The 25,000-nt window shown below is 34.4% G+C and overlaps 1 protein-coding gene across 4 annotated transcripts in view; it reads right to left on the reverse strand.

The window, feature by feature from the left end:
- LOC145293738 (uncharacterized) overlaps positions 1-25,000 on the reverse strand; it is a 175,846-nt gene that overhangs the window by 1,682 nt on the left and 149,164 nt on the right. For 2 of the 4 annotated variants that reach the window (XM_080140237.1, XM_080140229.1), the window contains exon 2: positions 15,160-15,241. The exons of the other annotated variants lie outside the window; for them this stretch is intronic. The gene's annotated coding sequence lies outside the window, so the exon portion shown is untranslated. The remainder of the gene's footprint in view (positions 1-15,159; positions 15,242-25,000) is intronic. 4 annotated transcript variants of the gene reach the window in all.

The following is a 25,000-nucleotide window of genomic DNA, read 5'->3' on the forward strand; positions in this document are numbered from 1 at the left end:
TAAACCTTAAATGGATCTTTTTAACTTTGGTAATCTTTCTTTCAAATCTGTGTATTGCACGTAATTTCGAACTGAAACCTTTATTTAACACATATGGTATATTTTTCTTGTTCCATCAGCCATAACCATGGAAGGAATGTTGATTCCTGTATTGTTCTCATTTACCATCATCAGTAGTAAAGGTTAAAATATCGACTTTCAGAAGATTATCGCTTAGAACTGATTGCTAACCAACGCCTTTATCCGCTAAACTGTGGGTTACTCTATTCTTGTAAATTAAATAAAGCGTCAGTTGTGAAATGTCGTATGTGTTATCGAGTTCGACAGAAAGATTACCAAGTCGGAAAAGTTGTACCTCAAGAAAACCGGAAGTTACATTCGTCAAAACGATATGAAAATAATAGCTAATATGAAAATAGTAGTCCGAGAAACCAAATGACACAAATTAAATTCTTGTATAAAAAAATGTCGAAACATAATTTTACATTGTGATTAAACCCATTATTATAGCATCATGACGAACAATCAAACAAGTTCGCAGTACGCTTTGGCTTGCCTCTCGCCTGATGACGAATGTGATTATTCACGTCCGCCATCTTACATTAGGATTGCACCTCTGTCGATCTAAAACTAAGCGCTTGAAAACAAACAAAACACTTTCTTATGGTTCACGTGTTTATTAAACTTCCCGAAACAGAAGCAGTGGACCGTATCTGTTTAAAGTATCCGCAAAAATCGGGGAAGCCCTTAATTCCGGCGGCCTAAACGGCCCAAAACGTGTCCATCTCAGCTGAAGTTTAGAAAGGAGAGAGCGAGACAAACAGGTTGACAAACAAGTTGAGAAAGGAGAGAGCGAGACAAACAGGAAGCTGGAATGATGTCATCGCCTTTCCGGCTTTAACATCGCCTCCTACAACTTGGTCGCGATAAGGGCAGACAAATTTCCTTTTGATTGCAATATGTAATATTATGAATCAACTATGAATATGCTGGTATTTTCAGGCTGTTGCATACGTCTCCGCCGTTTCATAAAAAAGTTTGTCCTAAAACATATTTTGATATTTGGCAAAGTGTTATATACCATTAGAAAGCATGTATTCTGTTCTACAAGATAATGGTGATCGTTTTTGCTCATATAATTTTTTTCTCGTTTTTCAGAATCGTCAAATGGATTGTCATGTGGATAAAAAATCACATTTTCGACACCTCCTTCTTTTCGCTTTTGATCGAGGTCAAAAAGCGAGTGAAATTACCAAGATTATTTGTGCCATATATGGAGAAAACGGTATAGCTGAAAGAACTGTTCGAAATTGGTTTGCCAAATTCAAACACAGTAATTTTAACCTCAATGACGCTTTTGGTTCCGGAAGACCAATCAAGATAGATGAAGACCAACTCAGGGTTTTTGAAGGAAGATGGCCATCAGACATGTAGAGAATTGTGTGAAAAGATAAAGTGTGATTTTGCGACAATTTCACGCCACCTTCAGTGGATGGGATTCACACAAAAACTTGTAGCTTGGATCCACACGAACTTACTTTTTTGCTGTTAAAATTCTTTGATTTTCTTAAAATAAAAAAAAGCTGGAACTTATGCAACAACCTAATCCATTCGATGAGATCTATTTTTTTTTGCAGCTACTAATGCTAAAACCTGTGAAAAACAGTTTACTTATCAAATAATGATATTTCTTTATTTGTTCCATTAATTGAAATGAGTTGGTAAGCTTAGATTACAATAGCAATACTTTATTAAATCATTGACTAGATATTTTCACCGACCGGACAATTCCAATAAGCGAGGTACCGTTTTAAAACAAAAAACAAAAAGAACAAACCCACACACACACACACACACACACACACACACACACACACACACACACACACACACACACACACACACACACACACACATACGCGCGCACACACACACACACACACACACACACACACACACACACACACACACACACAACGTGCATATAATATAATCCAAGTTAAAAAGCTCTCATTTGATCATTAAGAAGATATATGGAGGTCTCATTAGATTTGTGAGAGAAAAAAAAAATAATAAAACGTTACTGTAACTATGCGTTAAATAAAAAAAGTAAAATTTTCAGATATCTGTCACCCATTCTCGTAGAAACTACTGTTTCACTATCTTCTGGCTTTGTGCTACATCTTGCCACAATGGAAAGCAAGCAAATTCAGAGCACACCTTTATCAACGTGTCTTGTGGGAAATAAAGTTTGTTGTATTATAAACGTTCACACCGCTGTTATGATAATATTGTCCTACATATAGCTACGTTGATGCACGTTTTCAATTTTAAAGTATAATATGTGACGAGTCGATACACTTTTATTCAAATCAGATTAACTGTTTTTCTCCCCACTTCCCGGCCTTCTACCATATCCTCTTGTGATGGGAAGCAAGAAAATACCAGCTACACGCCTTAACAGCCGATAGAAATTGATTATTTCTTGTCTAATCAGTTGCATAAAAGTGTGAGACGGGGAATACGCTGTGTTATATGTTTCAATTATTCTTTTTACGCTACGATCGCTTTTTCCCTTTCCGTTGTTTCAACATTTTTTTTTAGATACGGATTAATGCTTTGCATTATTTGACTCTTTCGGATTATAGTTCTCATCCTGGATTTTATTCATACAACGTTTAGACTGACATTATCTCCCATCTTTTTTGCAGATGCGTTTTGACTAACTCTGTAATCTCTATGCAGATATTCTTTCTCACTAACCTAACGTCATGCGACTATTTCAGGTTTAGATTGAAGCCTGGGGAAATTGGGCATAACCGAGGCTACCGAGAGTAAGTACAGGCCAATGAACATGACAGCGTGACGACATTACCAGATCAACATGTAGGTAGAGGCATGAAGGTGCCTAAAGCTTTCGGTGTTCAACCACGTGGCTATAAAAAATATTTTTCGTTGCCTTATATTTGTGGCTGTTGTAATTATGTTTTTTTTTATTCTCCTAAAGAAAAAAAAAAACAATTCTCCATTTAGATTATTATTACAGTTATCATAATTGCACATTGGGATAATTTTAATCTAACAAAACATAACAGTAAGTCAACTTGTTTTATTTCTATCGAAGGAAGTTTTATTTCTATCGAAAGAGGTCGAATATTTCATTTCATTTCATGCTAAACAAACAATTTTTATATGAGAATATTTTTCAGTCCGTTCTTTTAATAATAAATAAAACTTTTCATTGAGTATTTTCAAATATTTTAAAGTTAGAAACATTTTTCATGACAGTTTTTTTTGTTTGTTTTATTTTTGCTGTTTTTTATGACGATCGATGAATTCAATATTTTAGCACCGGACGTAATTTATTTCTTTGAAATATATTTAAAACTTAAAAGTTTTTGTTTGTTTTATAACATTTTATCTTTAAATAATTTACATGACTGAAACGAGAAATGAAATAGGAAATTCTCTCCAGAGACATACGAACACAAATTCACCTTAAAAATTCATTAACTAATCATTTTAATTAAAGTTTTGATATGAACTAAAAATAAAGAGTACATTAAATTTGTTAACATATTTTCTTGTGTTTTATCTTATAAATAAATGTTGTATGCACCCTGCTGAAATAATAAAGTTATTTAGAAAGCCATTCTTAACAGGAGGGGGAGATTTCTAACTATTCGGCACTTTCACCTAACAATTTAATGAAAAAAAAGATACCATAAAAATTTAATTTAACTTTTTTTTAAATTCAATTTTCACCCCAAACAAGGCACAGTGCAACTTTGAAGCAGGGCGCTACTATTAGGGACTTAATTAGCGGGGTATTATGAAGGGAGATGAGTAGCAAGATGTTTGTTTACATTACACTTGAACTTCTGCATATCATTGCAGTTGGGAAAGCAGAATCCCGGAAGGGAGTTCCAAAGACCCGCAGTTCTGGGGAAAAAACTATTGGAGCAAGAGGCTTTCTTGCACCTAGGGATCTCTACTGTAAAGGGATGAGACTTAGTAGCTTGTCGGGCTTGTCGGGCTTGTCGGGGGTAGTTACGTCGGGGAGGTACAAGTGTTTGCAGTTCGTCAGAGCATTCACCATTAAAGTATTTGTAGAACAGGCAGAGGGATGCAACATCTCGTCGATGGGACAGAGGCTGAAGCTTAGATGACAGTTCAGGATTCTCTTTTGAACCCTGTCCAGGAGCGAGAGACAAGCAGCAGATGCACCAGCCCAGATGTGCAACAGTACTCCATACATGGGCGAATGGTTGCCTTATAGAGGTATAGGATACTGTCAGGCGTAAGTAGTTTTCTAGTACGGTAGAGGGAGCCAACCTTCCTTGCAGCAGCCTTAGCAATGCTCTCAATGTATCTATTCCAGTTCATATTCCCTGTAAACGTTAGGCCGAGGAGTTTAAAAGAAGTACTTTCAGGCAATGTGCTCTTGGCCATTGCTATTGGTGGTAGAGAAGGTTTCTTGTAGTTATTGAAGGAAACAAGCTTAGTCTTAGTAGCATTGAATGTGACCAAACATTTTTGTCCCCATTCCACTACGGATTGGAGGTTATCCTCTAGAGTTTCTGCCATTTCCTTGGATATGTGTTCATTTGTGTTCCCCTCATATCTGTTATAGAGAGTGGTGTCATCGGCAAATATACCCATCTCCGAAACAATTTTATCAGGGAGGTCATTTATGCATATCAGGAATAATAGAGGTCCAAGGATAGACTCCTGAGGTACTCCCGCATTTATGTCATATTGTTTGGATGTACGACAATCGATGACAACTTTGATTTCTCTATTACTTAAGAAGGATTTAATTACATTATGAATTCTTCCAGTGATTCCATATGATCTAATTTTCCTTAGAAGACCATCGTGCCATACCCTGTCAAAAGCATTAGATATATCAAGGGCTACCGCTCTACCCTCCCCTGTTTTATCCAATGAACGGTATATACGTTCAGAAACTACAGTTAAGATATCTGCTGTTGAACGGGCTTGCCTGAATCCATATTGTTTGTCAGTCAGGAGTTTAGCAGCTGTTAGGTGCTGGACTAGGGCTTGATTAACTAAGGACTCAAATATTTTGGCGAAAAGCGGGAGGAGGCTAATGGGGCGATAATTTAGTGGGTCAGTTCTTTCACCAGAATTCTTGAAGACTGGTACCACAGAGGTGGTTTTCCAGCAGTCGGGAAAACAAGATTCGTTAAGGCATTTATTGTAAAGTTTGGACAGAACTGGAGCAACCTCGGCAGAGCATTTTTTTAATAGCACAGCCGGGATGAGATCTGGTCCACATGCTTTTGAGGTGTCTAGGTTTTTTATAATAGCATGTACCTGAGAAGAGGTGATTTTCAAATCGTCTAGTGTGGCGTCTGTTCGAAAAGGAAAATCAGGGAGTGAGTGGTGTACTGAGTTCAGTGTGGAGTTTGAGGCAAACCGACTGGCAAGCAGATTAGCCTTGTCAGTTGCCGTGCAAGCAACCTCATGATTGTTTGATAGTGGGGGAATAGTTGACTGTCCATTATTTACTACGCTGTTGTAGATTTTCCAAAAATCCCGGGTTCCTAATTTCTGTGCTTCTATGCGTTTTCTGATAGTTTCAGAGTAATCTGTCTTAGCTGTCTCTATCACTCTCTTACAATTGTTTCTAGCTTCTATAAACTTCTGTTTATTTGAGCTGGACTTATGTCGGTTGAATCTGCGGAACGCATGCTGCCTTTGTAAAATAGCAGCTGCACAAGCAGAAGTAAACCATTGGGGAGAGTGGGGCTTGCTATAGAATTTCCGTGCGGGAACATGTGCTTCAATAGCAGTTTTGAACCATTCAGTGGTCTCATTTGCACACTGTTCCGCTGGAAGAGTAAAGATATTTTGCCATGGGGCATCTGTGATGAGCTCCCTGATGGCTTCCCAAACTTGAAAATTCTGTCTAAAATATAGCAGTGTGTACGCTGCACGAGCATTATTATTATTATTATTATTATTATTATTATTATTATTATTATTATTATTATTACAACAATAACAATAATAAAAAAGGTGCTTCATGTGGAATGTGGACGCTGCGTAAACGGGTTTTGATTTATTGGTTGCTCCCTAAAAAGTGCATAGGCAAAAGGTTTTCATCACGAAAACTTTTTTGAAGGTATTATTTGAGGCAAAAAAAAAAAGCTAAAAGCGTTATTTGAATATGTAAAAATGATTGTAACAAAAAATAAAAATATTTAGTGTGGAAAATATAATATAATAAAAATAAATTAAAACAAAATGAAAATAAAATAAAAAAAACAAGCACAAAATAAAAGTATGAATCAAATTTAGTTAAAGAAATAAAAAACAAATTAAAAAAATAAAACACATGCTCGATTACAAAAAAGTGCATGAGATATATACGAAGAAAGTGAAAGAAAACCTTAGGGGGCAGCCATTAAATTAAAACCCGTTTACACAGGGTTCACATTCCCCATGAAGTGCCAAAAAAGAAAATAAAATGTACATGATATCGACTGGCGCCACACCAACTAGTTGTGAAGGGTAAGGGAGGATGAAAAGTTAGAGGTGGGAGAGTACTAACAAGACCTCCACTGGAAGTGTGCAGTTAAAATCTGGTACCTTGGGGAGGAATTTTGTCAATCAAACTCCAGCCGCTGCCAACGAGAAATCAATGGCAAACGGCTGTTGCGATAACATGCAATCATTTGCACGAGTGGTCAAGAGGTAGAGAACATTCGAAATCTGGGGAGATTTGTTGTCATGCGATTTCCAGCGAATACCACAGGTTACTGCCAGTGAGTGATCACTGATGATGGCCTGTGAGACAACTCCTAATGAGTGAAATAATAATAATAATGTCCCCTCCCAAATTCACCACCACCCTGATTTCATATCGTAGATGTTTACTATATTTTCTTAGTTTTTAACGAATGTTCACATTATGGCATGATTGCCTTTCAGTAGTTATGAGAACTTCATTTTCGTATCCATGTATTCTGCACTGATATGAAAATGAAGACTATAGCGGAGTATAGGATTCCTAACCATGTAACTGATGGAAATATGCTTCACATTTTGATGAAAAAAATGGGAAAAAATGAACATAGAAGAACAGAAAACCAAAACTTTAAATATAATTTCTGCATTAAAAGTAATAGTTATTTAAATATTTCAACACATAATATTGTGGGGAAAATCCAGCTCCCCAATAAAGGGTACTCTAGATAGAAACAAAAATTAAAATTGTCTCAGTCATGAAGGATTTCTCCTTAACCGGCCGAGGACAGAAAAGCTGAATTGTAGGATTAGAACAGATATTACTACAATGTGATCTTGTCTCAAATGCTAAGAATTGTTTGTTCCATAAATTCATAATTCAGTTTTATCAGTATTAGATTATACATTGCTTTAAAATACCGTAATTTTACATAGATAATATTTATATTTTATATTGAATCATTATTAATTGAATTGGGTTCCTTTTATTTTCTTTTTTAACATGTTTTAATGCCCCTTTTAAAAATGCCGTCATATAGTACCGACGGTAACAGTTCGACAAATCTTACCTACATTGCCTGGAGGCATTTTTCAGTTAGCAGGCCTTCTATATCTCGGTGGCCGTGGCTTAACACGGTAGCTTAACTTTCAAACACGTCAGTAGAGGGTGCTGACATAGCTCAATTGAGGTATGGAAGCACAAAATGGAAACAATATGTTATGTCAAATTATCAGATCTGGTGGTGTTTTTTTTTCAGTTCAAGCTTATATTTATATTAATAAAATACAAGAGTCTACAATTATTCTTTGCGTTTACATATGTTGTGCTCATCTTCCTATGTATATGGTTTTACGTAAGATTTTACTGACATACGTTTTTCTGAAGGCGTAATATTTTTCATACAAAATCTAAACTCATTTGCTTTACTGATTAACCAATGACTTTTAACAATAATTATATTCAGTAAATATAATTGAGGGAATATTATTTTTAAAATAATAAAAGGCCAAACTATTTGCCAAGAATTTTGCAGCTAATTCTACCCTATGCGACGAAGACCATCAACTCCAAGTATTTCCTCCTATAACAGACAACACGCTATGCAACATACAAATATCTGTGCGGGAGATCGCCAAGCTAACCAAGAACCTTGATTCCAGTAAAGCAACTGGCCCTGACGGCATTCCAGTTATAGTGCTGAAAAAGCTACAACCTGAACTTGCCCCCATACTTATAAAACTGTTTAAGCGTTGCCTTAAGGAGAAGTGCTTTCCAACACACTGGAAAACCTCATCAGTATGCCCTGTATTTAAGAATTCAGGTGATAAGTCATCTCCCTCTCAGTACAGACCAATAAGTCTCCTGTGTGTCATGAGTAAGTTGTTGGAATCCATATTAAATAGAGAAGTAGTCAACCACCTCAGCAGAAACAACCATCTTAGTGACATGCAATATGGTTTCCGCTCTGCAAGATCTACAGCAGATGAGCTAATAGTTATATCTCATAGGATTAATGAATCTCTTGACAAAGGCTTCCTTTCTAGGGAAATTGCTCTTGACATATCAAAGGCCTCGATAAGGTATGGCATAAGGGCCTACTTCACAGGATTTCCAGCTACGGTATAACTGGAACTGTTTTCTCAATTATTAAATCATTTCTCTCGGATAGGTTAATAAGAGCAGTGATTGATGGGCAGAAATCAGAGACCCACAGTATTATTGTTGGAGTCCCTCAGGGGTCTACCCTGGGCCCAACTCTCTTCCTGATCTACATCAATGATTTCCCAAAAACACATACTTAAATCATTCGTTGACATCTATGCTGATGACACGACCATCTATGGCAACACATCAAAGGCCGTATATGACAAAGTTCTCTCTGACTCTCTCTCCTCTGATCTTGAGCACGTGGTACAGTGGGGGAAGAGGTGGCTGGTTAATTTTAATGCATCAAAAACCAAGCTTCTATCTTTACATCATCAACGCTCTGATCCCCATCTGGCATCAATTGAAATGGATGGCTCTCGTCTTGAGAAGGCTCCATGTTTTTACAAGCTTCTGGGTTTGACCTTTACTCCTGATCTGAAATGGAGCACGTACATCAGGTCTGTTGCCAAGGACGATTGGAAAATGGTGGGATCCTTCTACCGCTCCAGAAGATATCTCACTACTGATGCAATTCTCTATCTGTATAAAAGCCAAGTATGTCCAAGGATGGAGTACTGTTGCCATATCTGGGCAGGAGCTGCTAAAAGCAGCCTATCCTACCTTGACAGAGTACAAAATAGACTTCGTGGCTTAGTAGGGGATTCCCTTTTCTCTTCCCTGCAGCCTCTCTCCCACAGAAGAGATGTTGCGAATCTGTCTTTGTTTTATCGTTATTTCCATGGCAAGTGCTCGTCTGAGTTCCAATTTCTGGTCCCCGCCTCGCCAAGCTTTTACGAGAAACACCCATCTAGCTGAAACTACTGTCATTTTCCTCACTCTTTATCTGTGCCTAAATCCAAGCGTAGATTCCATGAGCAGAGCTTCTTTCTTAGAAGTGCACGCCTATGGAACTCTCTTCCGTTTGCCTGTTTCCCACCTGACTACAATTTGGATGTTTTCAAGTCCAACGTAAAGAAATTCCTGGTAAACCACCCCCTTAAGTAAGACACTCCATCAAATCTCCAATACTAATGATTACTACGATACTATCTCATTGATTACTGTACACGCAATAGCCCTTATCCCCGAATGGCTTCCGGGCCTTGATAAGTGGTGACCTCCATGTAAAAAAAATAAAAAAAATAAAAATAACTTCAGCACCTTTTGCGTCCATCGCCCGATGTCTGGGGTTTAAAGTAAAATTTGAAGGATTCTCATTCGACTACTATTTCTCTTTTGGTGTTTTTTTTCTACCTAAGCAAATGAGAATTATACTGTCTACAATTATAAGCGGAGTGTGTGATTATTTAAAACTAGCATGATGTCCAGCGTTGCCCGGTCGTAAAATACACTTAAATATGATATTTTAATTTATGTAGACTTCGTATTTATTATTAAAGAGCAAATTCTCTATTGATTATTATATTATGCCCAATATATATATTTAATGATTTCAAAAGTTAAAAAAAAAAATGACTACGGTACCTTCAGCTGGAATTGAAACGAAAACATTCAGCACTCCAGCCATTGTCCTTATCGTCTCAGCTATTGGCAGATGGATAAATAAGACTAAACATTTAATGACTTCAGGCTACAAATGTAGGCATGCTCAAAAGAATTTACTCCTGCCAAAGTCAACTGTTTTATTTTTAAACTTTTACACCTTAACAACTATTTTCACAGGCTAAAAACCAAATCTCTCTTTTGAAAAACTTAATTATGTTCTACAAACCAAAAAAAAAAAAAAAAAAAAAACAACAGCCCACCTTTTCGCCTTTTCCCTTTTCTCTTTAAAAAGGAATTAATAAATATTTGAATATATAAACAACTTGAAGCATCATTAAATAACCCGAAAAGGGTTGATATGCATTAAAACAAAACAATCAAATCAAACCTAAAAACCAAATCGAAAGCGTCCCACAAGTTAAAATACCCTATATATCGTTTCAAGTTGTAAACCAAATATTCAGAGAGGAGTTGATAGAGACGTTTCACACACCCACACCCAGACAAGGTCGCTTATATATATATATATATATATATATATATATATATATGTGTGTGTGTGTGTGTATGTATATATATATATATATATATATATATATATATATATATATATATATATATACTAGACTACCCGTGACCTGTTGGGTCAGTATGTTATATTAGCTATGGAATTCATGTATGAGCGTGACACTTGTGACGTAAAGAAAATAGTTTTTTTTTTACATAACAGAAACACTTCTATGAAAGTATATTAAAATGAAAAAAAGAATATAGATATATTTCTATGAATCGTTCGTTTATTATAATTGATTATTTTTGAAAAAAAAATGTACAGGTACTGAATTATAAGTGGTTGGCCATACTTATAGATAAATGTGCACTGAACAGATACCATTATACTTATTATAGTTCAATTCGAATTTTGATATATCTGCTTTTTCATCGTTCATTTCTGTATTACGTTTAAGTTATTTGAAACCCCCTTTTCCCATGTTCAATAATAATTTAGAAATAATAACGTTAATATTTCAGCGTTCCAATTGTTCTTTTTTTTCGCGTTTAAATTATCCAAATAAACAATTGTTAATACTGTCTGCCTCTTTTTTTACATCGTTCATTTCTGTATACGTTTAAGTTATTTTAAACCCCACTTTTCCCATGTTAAATAATAATTTCGAAATAATAACGTTAATATTTCAGTGCGCAGATCAAAATCTGCAAAAGAAGCGATTTGTGTTTATTTGTTTACGTTGTTATGGGTTAATATTTATGCGCGCATGCGCAACCGGATGTCGTAAACCGGAAATTAGGTTACATACATCGTTACACGGTCATTTGACTTTTACAAATATATATATATATATATATATATATATATATATATATATATATATATATATATATATATATATATCAGCAGGCCTCCCGGCGTTGCCCGGTCGTAAATTACGCTTTAATATGATATTTTGATTTATGCAGCTTGCATATTTATTATAGAGACAATTCTTCATCGATTATTATATTGAACCTAATATAGTGAGATCAAAACTAGTATCTCTCTCTCATATATATATGCGTAGATCATCGTATGACGATTTGATCACTGTCTGTCTGACGTAATGAACATTTAAATTAAAATGTTTAAAATTCAACGCTATTTCACACGATTAATGGTAGCCGAATGGATACGGCCTCCGCTAATCGAGCCAGAGATGTCTCGTGTCGCGGGATTCGAATCGTTCGACTGGTAGTAATCGTGACACCCTGCACTGAAGAATCCCGAAAGGATGAAACACTAGTGTCTGTAGGTATTTAATTATTATAGTAAAAAAAATAATTATGACAGCCCCTTTAAGAAATTCGTTTCTTATCGTTGAGCACTTTCAGTTGAATTAAAAAGTCGGTCAATTTAGCTCTTATGCGTAGATCATCGTATAACGATTTGATCACTGTCTGTCTGACGTAATGAACATTTAAATTAAAATGTTTAAAATTCAACGCTATTTCACACGATTAAGGGTAGCCGAATGGATACGGCCTCCGCTAATCCAGCCAGAGATGTCTCGTGTCGCGGGGTTCGAATCGTTCGACTGGTAGTAATCGTGACACCCTGCACTGAAGAATCCCGAAAGGATGAAACACTAGTGTCTGTAGGTATTTAATTATTATAGTAAAAAAAAAAAAAATAATTATATATATATATATATATATATATATATATATATATATATATATATATATATATATATATACATACACACACACACAAACTGCCATTAGCGTATTAAGCGACGCTCTTGGTGTAAACAAATCGAGCGGAGGCATTTGGACGATGTCAAAACATCGTTAAATTCATTACATACACAGCAGCAGCAATATAGCGCAATAGTGAGAAGCCTTGACTGTCACCTGGGCTGTCGGGTTTCGATGCTGGTTTGAAGCAGTTGCCTGTCTAGCGGGATGACGAGGTGTGAAACAGCGAAACAGTACTTATGTGGATTATATATATATATATATATATATATATATATATATATATATATATATATATATATATATATATATATATATATAATTATAAAACTCAAATGACCTTGTAACGAGTGATGCAACCCGGTTTACGACATCCGGTTGTGTATGCGCGCATAAACATTAACCCATAACAACGTAAACAAATAAACACAAATCGCTTCTTTTGCAGATTTTGATCTGCGCACTGAAATATTAACGTTATTATTTCGAAATTATTATTTAACATGGGAAGAGTGGAGGGGTGTTTTGCAACTATTCTTTATTACAACTATACTGTCGCTATTTGCTTACAACTAAACCACTTTAACCCGTTGAAAAACATAAGAACAATTGTAGTAAAGCCAAACCACTACTACTACTACTACTACTACTACTACTCACTATCCGTCCCTTTTCCTTCCTTCGTTCTTTTTTATTTTTTGTTTACATTTCTAGATACAAAATAGTTGTGTGAGGACGGTGAATTTGTTGACACATTTACTAATCTGTTTCAATATTAGTTTTATTTTAGTTTATTAATTTAGGTTTTATTTGTTTGCTTCAGGTTTTATTAATTATTTTTTTTTAGATATTAAGTTTCTATAATTTGGTTGAAGGATTCCAATATGGATTTTTCATTCTTCTATTGCTCGTCGGTAGGTTCATGTGAGTTTTTGCTACTAAATGACTTTCGTCGGCGTTCGATTCGTAGGAAAATCATATTTAATTTTCGATTTTTTGAGCGATTATTCGGAAAAATAGGTAACTTTACACGAATAGGGGGGATTTTTTTTCATGTTTGAGTGATCCGTCCGTGATTTTTTAATTTTAATATACTTTCATAGAAATGTTTCTGTTATGTCAAAAAAAAAAAAAAACTATTTTCTTTACGTCACAAGTGTCAAGCTCATACATGAATTCCATAGCGAATATAACATACTGACCCAACGGGTCACGGGTAGTCTAGTATATATATATATATATATATATATATATATATATATATATATATATATATATATATATACATATATATATACACACACACACTCGCGTATATATATATATATATATATATATATATATATATATATATATATATATATATATATATATATATAGTAAATTATAACATATATATATGGCGATTAAGCTACACTGAATATTCCACGTTCCATCCACTCTAGGACTCTTCAGGCTTCAGAGTCTTAGAGTTGATGAAACGCGGAATATTCAGTGTAGCTTAATCGCCATATATATTTTATAACTTACTAACTAGCTCTACCTACTTATTGAGCACTTAAAGGTTTTTTTTTTTTCATCCTAAATTCTTCACGTGGCGCAGTTGATAGAGAACTTTTCCAGATGAGAATTGTCTGAAGATAGCGGTTTCAATACTACCCAAAGCCGGTCAGAAACGTGGTGAGACGACAACAACTACGGATGGCAGTAATTGCTGAGAATGCAGTTGGGAGATCCGAAGTTCCTATTCGTCGCGGTTACCACTTGACGAAGGCCAGAAGAATAATTGGTCAAAACGTCGTGAAACAACAATTAATAAAGATGAGAATAATAGTCCGCAATATATAAATTAATATAGAATATATATTGTTTTTTTTTTTTTTTTTTTTTTTTTTTTTTCACATCGGTTTCTATTTAACACATAATTGGGACGCTAACAGGTACTACCACTCCAGGTCAGAATGGACCTGGAAGCAATGGCAATTAAAGGGTGGCTCTACACTCCCCAAAGCTTCATCATCGGATATAGTTTAAGGTCATATCCAGGACCCACTTAAGAAACATTGCAGATCAATAAGACGCGATTCAAAACTAAAGCATTGCAGAACGACACAAATTCCCTCTCAAACTTACACGTGACAGACCAACGGAAATACTATTTCAAAGTCAAGCATAACAAACCAACACAAATGCTTTTTCAAACTTAGGTTTGACAGACAAACACAAATGCGTCTGGCATATCAACTAAACGCATTTTTAGTTTTAAATGTGACAAACAAAGAAACACAAATGTTTTAGTTTTCAAAACTAAGCGTGCAAGATCTATGCACATGCTGTTTGAAATTTAAACGTGACAGACCAACAAACATTTTTCAAACATAGCATGACAGACTAACCCAAATACTCTTTCACGTGAGAAATCAACACAAATGCTTTTTTTGTTATTATTATTATTTTATTTCAGCGCAAACGACAAACAGAAACGCCACTTAAAACTTAAGTGTGACAGACCAACAAAATTCTTTTTCAAGCTTAAGCGTGACAGACTAACAAAAATGCTATTTAAATCTTAAGCATGTCAGAAAATTTTATTTAAAACATAAGCGTTACAAACCAACACACTATTTTTTTTTTCAAACTTAAGCGTGGCAGACTAAGAAAAATGCTATTCAAACCTTAAGCATATCAGAAAATGCTATTTAAAGCATAAGCGTTACAAACCATACACTATTTTTTACGACTTAAGCATCACTGACCGACAAATATGATATTTCAAACTGAAACGTAACGGATCAACCGACAAGCACCGCTTTTTATTTTTGAGATGATTGAACCCATCTAAAAAAAAGAAAAGAAAAGAAAAAGAAATTTGGACATTAAATAAATTCATTTCTATTAGTTACTTTTTTTTTTAAATGGTGATCTGGTAGGTTTATAAAAAAGTTGAGAGCCGGGGAAACAATTGCCAGTAAAAAATCTCATAAAAGAACCAAAGTGATTTTAAATCGTAAAAAAAAAAAAAAAAACGAAAAAAAAAAAAAAGATAATATATATTTTTGATATTTTTTCATCCGAGGATTACCATCGGACCGAATGTTTTCGATTGTGATTTACGGAAAAAAATGGCCGAAGCAGTTTTTTTGGTAAAACTAGATCCTTTAATTCACTGTATTTTACCGATGAATAAAAATGTAGAATATTATTTTTCGACCGAAAGTACCGCAGAGACTAGTTTAAGTAAAGTATGTATGGGAAGATAGGGCGAGCAGCGTTTTCTGTTACCTAGGTAAACTAGTTCACGCAGATTTTATTTGGTCATCGTTTCTGGTGATGTTCAAACGGACGGCAGAGGGCGTACTCTAAGTGGGCGAATGCTTTTTTCTGAATGGTGACTCCCACACAAAAAACATAGGAATATTCTTTAGAATATCTCTAAAGAGGATCGCTTCACTATGATCAGGAGAGGGTGATAATGGCTGTCCAAGATTAAGGTCTGATGACTAATGGTTTTAAGAAGATGAGTGGCCTCGACGACGATAACAAGAACGGGTTCTGCCACTCAAAAAGTAAAAGAGTGAACCACCTGGCATCCAATTGTAAGGTTCTGGTGGGAGGGGACAGACTACAGCACAATGCGGCAATGAAGTCTTACTGGACAATATGTAAAAAACAAACAAAAATATTGGGAAGATATACGAAAAGGAACCATAGGAAATAAGTCATACACCATCCACTATGACTAGGCAATTCTTACAGCTGCGTACTTTGAAAACGCAGCTGTTAAACCTCCCAGTGATATCGGACAAGATGAAAGAGTATTGGGGGGGGGCATTAGTTTTAGGGATATGTTCACGCCGGTTTTGGAGGTTTACTATAAGGTGGTTTGCAATGGAAGAAGTATTTTTAGGATGAGCTGGATTCAGAGAAATGTTTTCATTGAAAAAGATTTGCAGGTTTTTATAATCAAATGTGAGAAAAGCGAGAGACATTGTCATACATCCAGCAAAACAAAACAATGAGTTAAGAAGGCATATATTCACAAAAGAGATCATTTATACATGTTTAAGATGGAAGGTTTACAGCAATAGGAAAACATAGAATGTTCGTGAATATTTTCAGAGTTCTTGTAAAAACAAGGGGGTTCATTAGCTGAGACATTAGAAGAAGTCTGGATCGATTAATTAAGAGCCGTGAGTTTCAAGAGTCGGGAAAATTGTATTCCAAACTTCTCTACTCAATAAATTAATTTCTAATTAATCGAAAGTCGTTTATAAGTCGTTAATGCTCTTTGTTTATCGTATCCAGAAAATAGTTCAGTGATAAAGTTTGGGAATATTTCAATTTATGATTTGTTTTAAATGAGCAGACGACATTAAAGGAGTCAAGCAGTCATTACGCACGCGCGTTCGTGTGTGGCACTTTTGTAAGTGTGAGTATGCGAGTGACAGCGCGTGCTTACGTGAATTGAGAATTGTGGTGATTAAAGAGACGTAACACTGTCCGAATTTTTGGTCCCAGCTGTTTATTGGGAGATAATCTGGCCCTTTTAAAGGGTTAAGACAGCTCCTACAAAGACCAATTCGAATAAATGAAGAAAGTTTTCTGATTGGTAAAAATATAATTCAGGCCTGCGCGAATTCGGTGTGCAGAAACGAGTTTACGCACTTTGATTTTGGACACCGAAGGGTAAACTTCAACGTTACAAGTAACTACCCTGGATTAAGTCAAAGCTATAAGGGAAAAGAAAACTACAGATTATGTATGCTTTATGTAAGATACAAAAAGAAACCGGGGCAATGGGAAGATCCGAATTTTCGCGAAAGCCCCCCCCTTTTGCATAAAACTAATTAAATCTAAATATAGCCGATATTTGGACCCGTCATGCCTAAAAGTTATATTCCAAAATTCATACTTGTCTGTCAATTAGTGTAAGAGTGAATCCGTCACATATAAATACGTAAACATATAAGAATACTTAAGTTTATAAAGAGATAGATATATTATTTTCCATTTTCTGTGCACGCGACAACTCTGCGTTGTAAAAGAAAGATCGAAAAGGACAGTCGGTTATGACTGTTTAACTAGTTTTGTCGGGCATATATTAGCAAGGCTGATTAGACTTAAAAGCATGTTTCAGATGTTGCTAATATCCACCGAAAAAGATGCAGATATCCAAGAATGTGGTTGAGAACGATAATTCCTTTTTTTTGTTGTTTTTATCTTTCTTTCACGACGGGAACAGAATTTCCTCGTGCACAGAGAATAAGTTACTCCCAACAGGTAAGCAGCTAAAATGATTCAGCGAGTTTCAAATATTCAAACTTTCACACGTAATATATTAATAAACACTACCAACATATTCCGAATTAAGAGTTCTAAAATATTTTATTTTTTGCCTACTGTTTTTGTTTTGTTTTTTACAAAGGAGTCACCACTTATCAAGGCCCGGAGGCCACTCGAGGATAAGAGTTAATGGGTATACATTAGTCAATGGAATTATAGCGTAGTAAATATAAATAGTGGAAATTTTGTAAATTGGATTACATAAGGGGGATGGTTCATCAAGAACTTGTTTACGTTGGACTTGAAGATAATCAAATTGTAGTCAGCTGGAAAGCAGGCAATCGGAAGAGAGTTCCACAGGCGCGCAGTTCTAAGAAAGAAGCTTTGTTTATGGAATCTTTCTTTAGGTTTAGGCACAGATAAATAGTATGGGTAATTATTGATAGTGGTTTTGACTAGACGAGTGTTTTTCGTGAAAGTTTGGCGAGGGGGACCATTGGTTGAAACTCAGACGAACACTTGCTGTGAAAATAACGACAAAGCAGAGACAGACTAGCAACGTCTCTTCTGTAGGAAAGAGGTTGCAGGGAAGAGAAAAGGGCATCCCCCACTAAGCTACGAAGTCGATTTTGAACTCTGTCAAAGCAGGATAAGCTGCTTCTAGCAGATCCTGCCCAGATGTGACAACAGTACACGAGCATTTACACATGGGACCCACGCGTTGTATGCAGTCGACGTCGCAAGTGACATAAAAGTAATAACCGGACTCAACTTTTTGTGACAACGACATTTATTTTCGCGATGTTTCCCCGAATAAAACGGGATTCCGAACGTGATCGTCCTTTGTTCTCTCGAGTGTCGCTTCTAAAGTGCTCTCGAACGTGATTACTGGTCTGTGCATACGCTTTTTAATAGCCTTTTTCTTTGCACACGTCTCGGTATTTGCGTCCGCGCGTCCGCGCTCTGTTACACTGTAACTTTTGACATTCTGACAATGCTGTCGTAATCTATTAATTTCGAATGTTATTATATTTATTATTAACGGAGATTTTTTGGAGGTGTTTGTTAACATAGTACCGACATATCGATCTTTTAAATAGTACTTACTTAATTGTCGTGTCGGAAATAGTAATATATCCAAAAACTACGCTATTGTGTTTTTAGTAAAAAAAAAACAAAAAAAAAAACAGATATTGCATTGGCGAAAAGGGAGTTAAGAATGTCCTCTGTATTCGCAATCTTCAAGGTGTTTACAACTAGGAAAAATTCAATTTCCCTCAATCTTCCGTAAAAATTACTTTTAATTATGAATAATTTTCTACTCGATAAATTTCCGTAATTTTTTTATATATTACGATTTTCGACATGATAATTAAGTTTTTTTTTGTTGCTTAAAACAATATATTAAAAATATCGATCTGTCGATTCTATCTTAACAAGTACTATTTTTGGTGTGTTGGATGCGTGAGGTATAGAGTGATGGTTGAAGGAAATCTTGAGTATGAAAGCTCAATGCGTTACAGAGCTAGAATAAACGTCAAAAGAAGAGAAAAAAGGCAATGCAAGCAGTTGGGCATTTTGCATTATAAATTTGTTTCACCGCCACCAGGTCCAAACAAAACGACAATATTCAATATGGCCTTGATATCCAGGTTATTTAAATGGATCAGACATCCCGATGCATTAGGCTTAAGTGCATGGGAAGGCGATAACATCTGTAGCGAGGTACTGAATCTTAGAAACTTACTGAAAGTGTGAAATATCGCTCCTCTTCCTCCTCCTCCTCTTTCCCACCAACCTCCCCCACTATAGTAACATCAAGACGGCATAAAAGTTCTCATTCTCCAGTTAAACCACTGCTGACCTACTCATCTGAAGATGCTCTACGACCTGGTGGAGGTGAAACAAATTTATGATGAGAAATCACAAACTGGTTGTGTTGAGTTTCTTTATTTAACACACACACGCACAAACACACACACACACACACACACACACACACACACACACACACACACACATATATATATATATATATATATATATATTAGACGCCGCCAGAAATGGCCGAAAAATCAAGTTGTTGTTGTTTTTTTAAAACGAAATTACATTTATTAAAATCCATTATTTCTGAGTAACTTTTTTTTCCCCAGAAAGATAAAACGTTGAATTTTATCATATAGAAAGCAGAATAATGTAAACCTTTTCCACTATTTTTAATTAAATTTTAAATGTTAAAATTTCCCCAAAAGTTAACAATTGACATTTTTTGTCTTGTACAAAAAACGTATATAAATAGTTAAAAAAAAAGAAGGTTTTTGAAAGAATTAATTTGTTTATTTCTTGTCTAACTAAGATTTAGGGTGGTTTTCTATGAGAATATGCAAAAGTATTATAATATATGTACCTGGATTTCAAATAATTCCACTTATTCATATAGGAAACCAGTTACTTCGCGTCGATTTGATATAATGTTTACATTTGTACTTGATAAAAAGCAAACTACCGAAGACCAGTAATATATATATATATATAAATAAGTTTTTTTTGGCCTGTTGGCCAAAAAAACTTATTTTTCAGTGACGAAAATTTCAATGTATTATTAACGCTGAGGCTGGCCAGTATCAGATGGGTGACCATTTGTATGAGTTTGGTTTTTAATGTGTATGTGTGTGAGGGTCAGACTCCCCAAAATGGGGGGAGGGCAATTTAAAGCAGAATAAAAAAATTATTTCAGCGCGTTTGGTCCATCGTAGTCGAAAGGCAGCAAACGTTTTCAAACGGGATCGAAAAAATGATATTTTTAACACGAAGGGTACAATAGTTATCGATTTTTTTGTATCGATTCTTCAAAGCATGCCCTGTTTAATAATGGTCATGCATTATACGGCTCGCTTAAAAGAAATTGTTAATTTATTTATCAAAGATTTTAAAATGGCTTTTTTCGTATAAATACTTAAATTAATTATTTTACTTAACATATTCACTGAATTTCACACTTCAAAACTCAAAATCGGGATAATTAAACACAATCAATGTTTTGATATTCAGACGTCAAAATAAGGTATGCAAACAAGTTTTTTTTGCTATTTTTTTAGTCTATAATCCTGTCCCTTACAACAAGACAATATGTTTTATTCTTTTTCAGATGATTATTTTAAGCATATTTGGAACATCCTCAAAACAAGAGGGGGTTGTAAGCATATATATATATATATATATATATATATATATATATATATATATATATATATATATATTTATATATATATATATATATAAATATCGTTTATGAAAAATAAGTACACTGTTATAAAGTTCATTCTTCTCTTAATAATCGCTGAAAATTTCGTATTGATTGGATAATTACCTGATTTTTGGTAGATCTTTAAAAAGACGGTCCGTCAAAAAGTACTTACCAAGTACTATTTTTGGTGTGTTGGATGCGTGAGGTATAGAGTGATGTTTGGAAGGAAATCTTGGATAAGTTTTGGCGGTGCTTAATATATATATATATATATATATATATATATATATATATATATATATATATATATATAAAGCTCCCCTCTTCGGTAGAGCACTCTCGTAAATTATCTTACTCGCTACTTAATTTAGCTGAAATAATGCGAAGCTCGCGGTTTGTTTACAAACAAAATGTTTGAGCCCTCTACGAGTGGCGGACGGATGTTTATTTAAATAGGCATTCGGACAGTTTAATTTCGCCCACCGATTCCGTAGTCAGGGGGTAGGACTGCCGACTGTCATCACGACGGTTCTAGGTTCGATCCTCGGCTTGGGAGAGGTGTAAGTCTAGCGGCACTGATGAGTTGTGAGACTAACACTGTAGGTCGATGACTAAAATATATTTTATATTATATATATATATATATATATAGCTTCCTTCAGTCTTGATAGACTATGGATACCCACTGCCAGGGTACCTACGCGTGAAATTTGTGTGGAAAGAGTTACGCAGTCTCCAACCACGCCTCTCCTAAATCAATATTGTTGCATACCAGTGGCAAGTTGAGGTACACGACGACTGGAAACAATACCGAGATGAGCGGAGAGCACATAGTGCCTAGAATTCCCAAATGGTCACTCATCTGGTACTACCAGGATCAACGTTGCTTAACTTCGGTGGCCTGGCGAGAACCGGTCTGACAACGTGATTATGCCATATATATATATATATATATATATATATATATATATATATATATATATATATATATATATAACGATTAGATCACTCTCTGACTGACTTAAATGAACATTTAAAAATTAAAATGTTTAAATTCTACGTTGTTTCACGTGGTTAATGGTAGCCGAATGGATTAGGTCTTCGCTAAACCGAGCCAGAGATGTCTCGTGATGCGGGGTTCGAATCGTTCGACTGGTATTAATCGTGACACCCTGCACTGAAAATTCCCGAAAGTATGAAACACTAGTGTCTGTAGGTATATAATTATTATAGTAAAATAAAAATTATATATATATATATATATATATATATATATATTCTCTGATAAAGGATATGATAGTATCTGAAAATTTTAATAGAGTCTTTGATGCTGGGAGCAGCAGTAGTCGCATAAAGATGTGCAAATGACCAAGCCGAATTTGCAAAGTGATGCCACAGCAAAGACAAAAGGACATGTGGCCTAAGAAGCAAGGGTTATCGGAGAAGTGGTGTTCGATACGTGATGAGAGAAGCGTATGTTCGAAACATGTGGGTGACGTCACAGCCGAGACGAAAAGTCACACACGGTCGGAGAAGGAGAAACAAAACTGTTTAAATATTTATAAAAACTGCGTTGTTAGAAATATCATGCTTTTGTTTAAAAGATAAAAATGTAGGATACTATGAAATAATTCGAATCATTATATGTACGTAATATCATTATTATTTTATCATAATTATTTCTCCTTTATTGATATAAATTATTTCATATTGGCCTATATATTTTTTAATATTACCTACATATATATTACCCTTCCGATTCACACTTATATGTTGTACCTACTTTTAATTACTATTTACCATATTATCCTATTCTTTCATTCTCATTTCATTTCTAAATGCGATTAAACCAGTGTCTTTTTCTATATTTGCATTTTGCATAATTTTGACCTTTTTCCTTTTCTGATGAGAAGCATTTAGCTTCGAAATGCCATGGTCTAAAGAGTTTTTTTTTCCTTAATTTTTTTCCTTAACTTTTCTTATTGTTCTGATTATATAATAAAGTTATATATAACTTTCAATCTTCATCTTCATATATATATATATATATATATATATATATATATATACAGATATATATATATATATACAGATATATATATATATATATATATATATATATAAATGACAAAAGTCTATATTCCAAATTTTGTGAAATTTGGAATATAGACTTTTATCATTTATTTGTTATATGCTCTGTAATCACATTGAGCTTTTTAAATTAAGGATTTCTATGTATAAAAATGAAATATAATTTTAAAAAAAATCATATTTCCACAGAAATATATATATATATATATATATATATATATATATATATATATATATATATATATATATATATATATATAGAGAGAGAGAGAGAGAGAGAACGTGAGAGAGATGGGTGTAATTTAATAGAGATAGCATGTATTATTATGGTGTATAGATGTTATCCACTTGCATTTCAGTTCGTCACAGTGAACGACAAGAGATAAAAGAAACAATTTCATTAGCATGAATCCGTTTCGTTTTTGCGATGTAGAAACCTCCTTTAAGTATTTTACCATCCGTGTTTCTCCAGATGAAAAAATAAACTAGTACTTACCTATTGCCATGAAAACTACAAGATCCCACCAGATGTGACGAAACATTTTTTTATCATTCAAACAAGGTTAGAAAAATGCTAATTGCTTTCTTTGGTGCATGTTTTCTCTTCAAAAGATAATTAATGTAAATATACTTTAATATCACTTTGTAATTGGTGCCGCTTCGTTTAGGATTGTTTATGAACGCTGAGTGAAAACGCACTTGCCAATAAACGACTAATTGTCTATAATAAGACCTACAGGGCTCCAATCAGAAAGGTTTGTCTTACATTAAAACTAACCGCACGACACAGAAATGACGTATATATCTATATACAAGCAATGCATTTATTTATCTAGCTTTAGGTATGCTTTGTAAATGTGTAGCTTACATATCTTTAAAATAAATGTATTCTAAATTTAAAAACAAATATTTTTCATTTAAATTCCATCGTTGAAAATTAATGAACAAACTATTTTCATAAAGTTTTGCAGACTATCTTTTTTTAATTCAATTACCTTAATCATGTTAATATCTACAAAACTATCGCATATACAGTAGAAATAGGACAATGAAATTACAAATAAATAAGACCAAGCATTAATATTTACGATTATATAAATCCATCTTTGTCTGTGCGTGTGTGTGAGTTCGTACCTTATAGACTCCGAAACAGCTGAACATTTTTTTCTTTAAAATTAAGAGAACTTTAGTGTATAAGTCTAGGAGTTTTGTCTCAGAATACCCCCACTAATTACCGATAATTGATAATCGAAACTGTTATTTTAATTTATCTATCATCGGTAAAGCCATTTTTCTATGTCGCTTAGCAACAATGTTAGAACAACGGGCCGTGAAAATTATACCGTAGGTAAATTGATAGCGTGTTTTTTTTGTTTTTTATTTAGTTATTTATTTTTGCATGACGTGGTTTGTAGGTTCAAACTCCACACGTAAATTTCTTAATTTCTTTTTCATTAACTGCAAAGAATCTTATAAGACTTGAAAATTTACGTGTTTTTTGGGGTTTTTTTTTTGCATGTTTTTTTATCGTTTACTGGAAATAAGTTTATATAAAATAATTTTAGAAAAGAAACAGTAGGTTCTCTAGAGTGCAATGTAGAATAACACATATTTTGGATTAAGTTACTGCATGGAGGCATGTGAAACTTACTTCCGGGCAATTTCACGAATTTCGATGACAATAAAAATAGGAGTGTGAAATATTCGTTGAGCATCATTCAATTCCAAGCAATGTCGGGTCTCTTTTTTTTTTTTTTTTTTTTTTTTACATAGGCATCACCACATTATCAAGGCCAAGAGGCCACTCAAGGATAAGGGTTAAAGAGTGTACAGTAGAAATTGGACATTATAGTAATCATTAGTAATGAAAATTTGGTAAATTTGATAACTTATATGGAACGGCTCATCAAGAACTTATTTACGTTAGACTTGAAGACAACCATATTGTAGTCAGCCGGAAAGCAGGAAAACGGAAG

This window comes from Euprymna scolopes, chromosome 2 (assembly GCF_053919585.1).
Source record: "Euprymna scolopes isolate OS-2025 chromosome 2, ASM5391958v1, whole genome shotgun sequence".
In the NCBI taxonomy this organism is placed as follows: Eukaryota; Metazoa; Mollusca; class Cephalopoda; order Sepiida; family Sepiolidae; genus Euprymna; species Euprymna scolopes.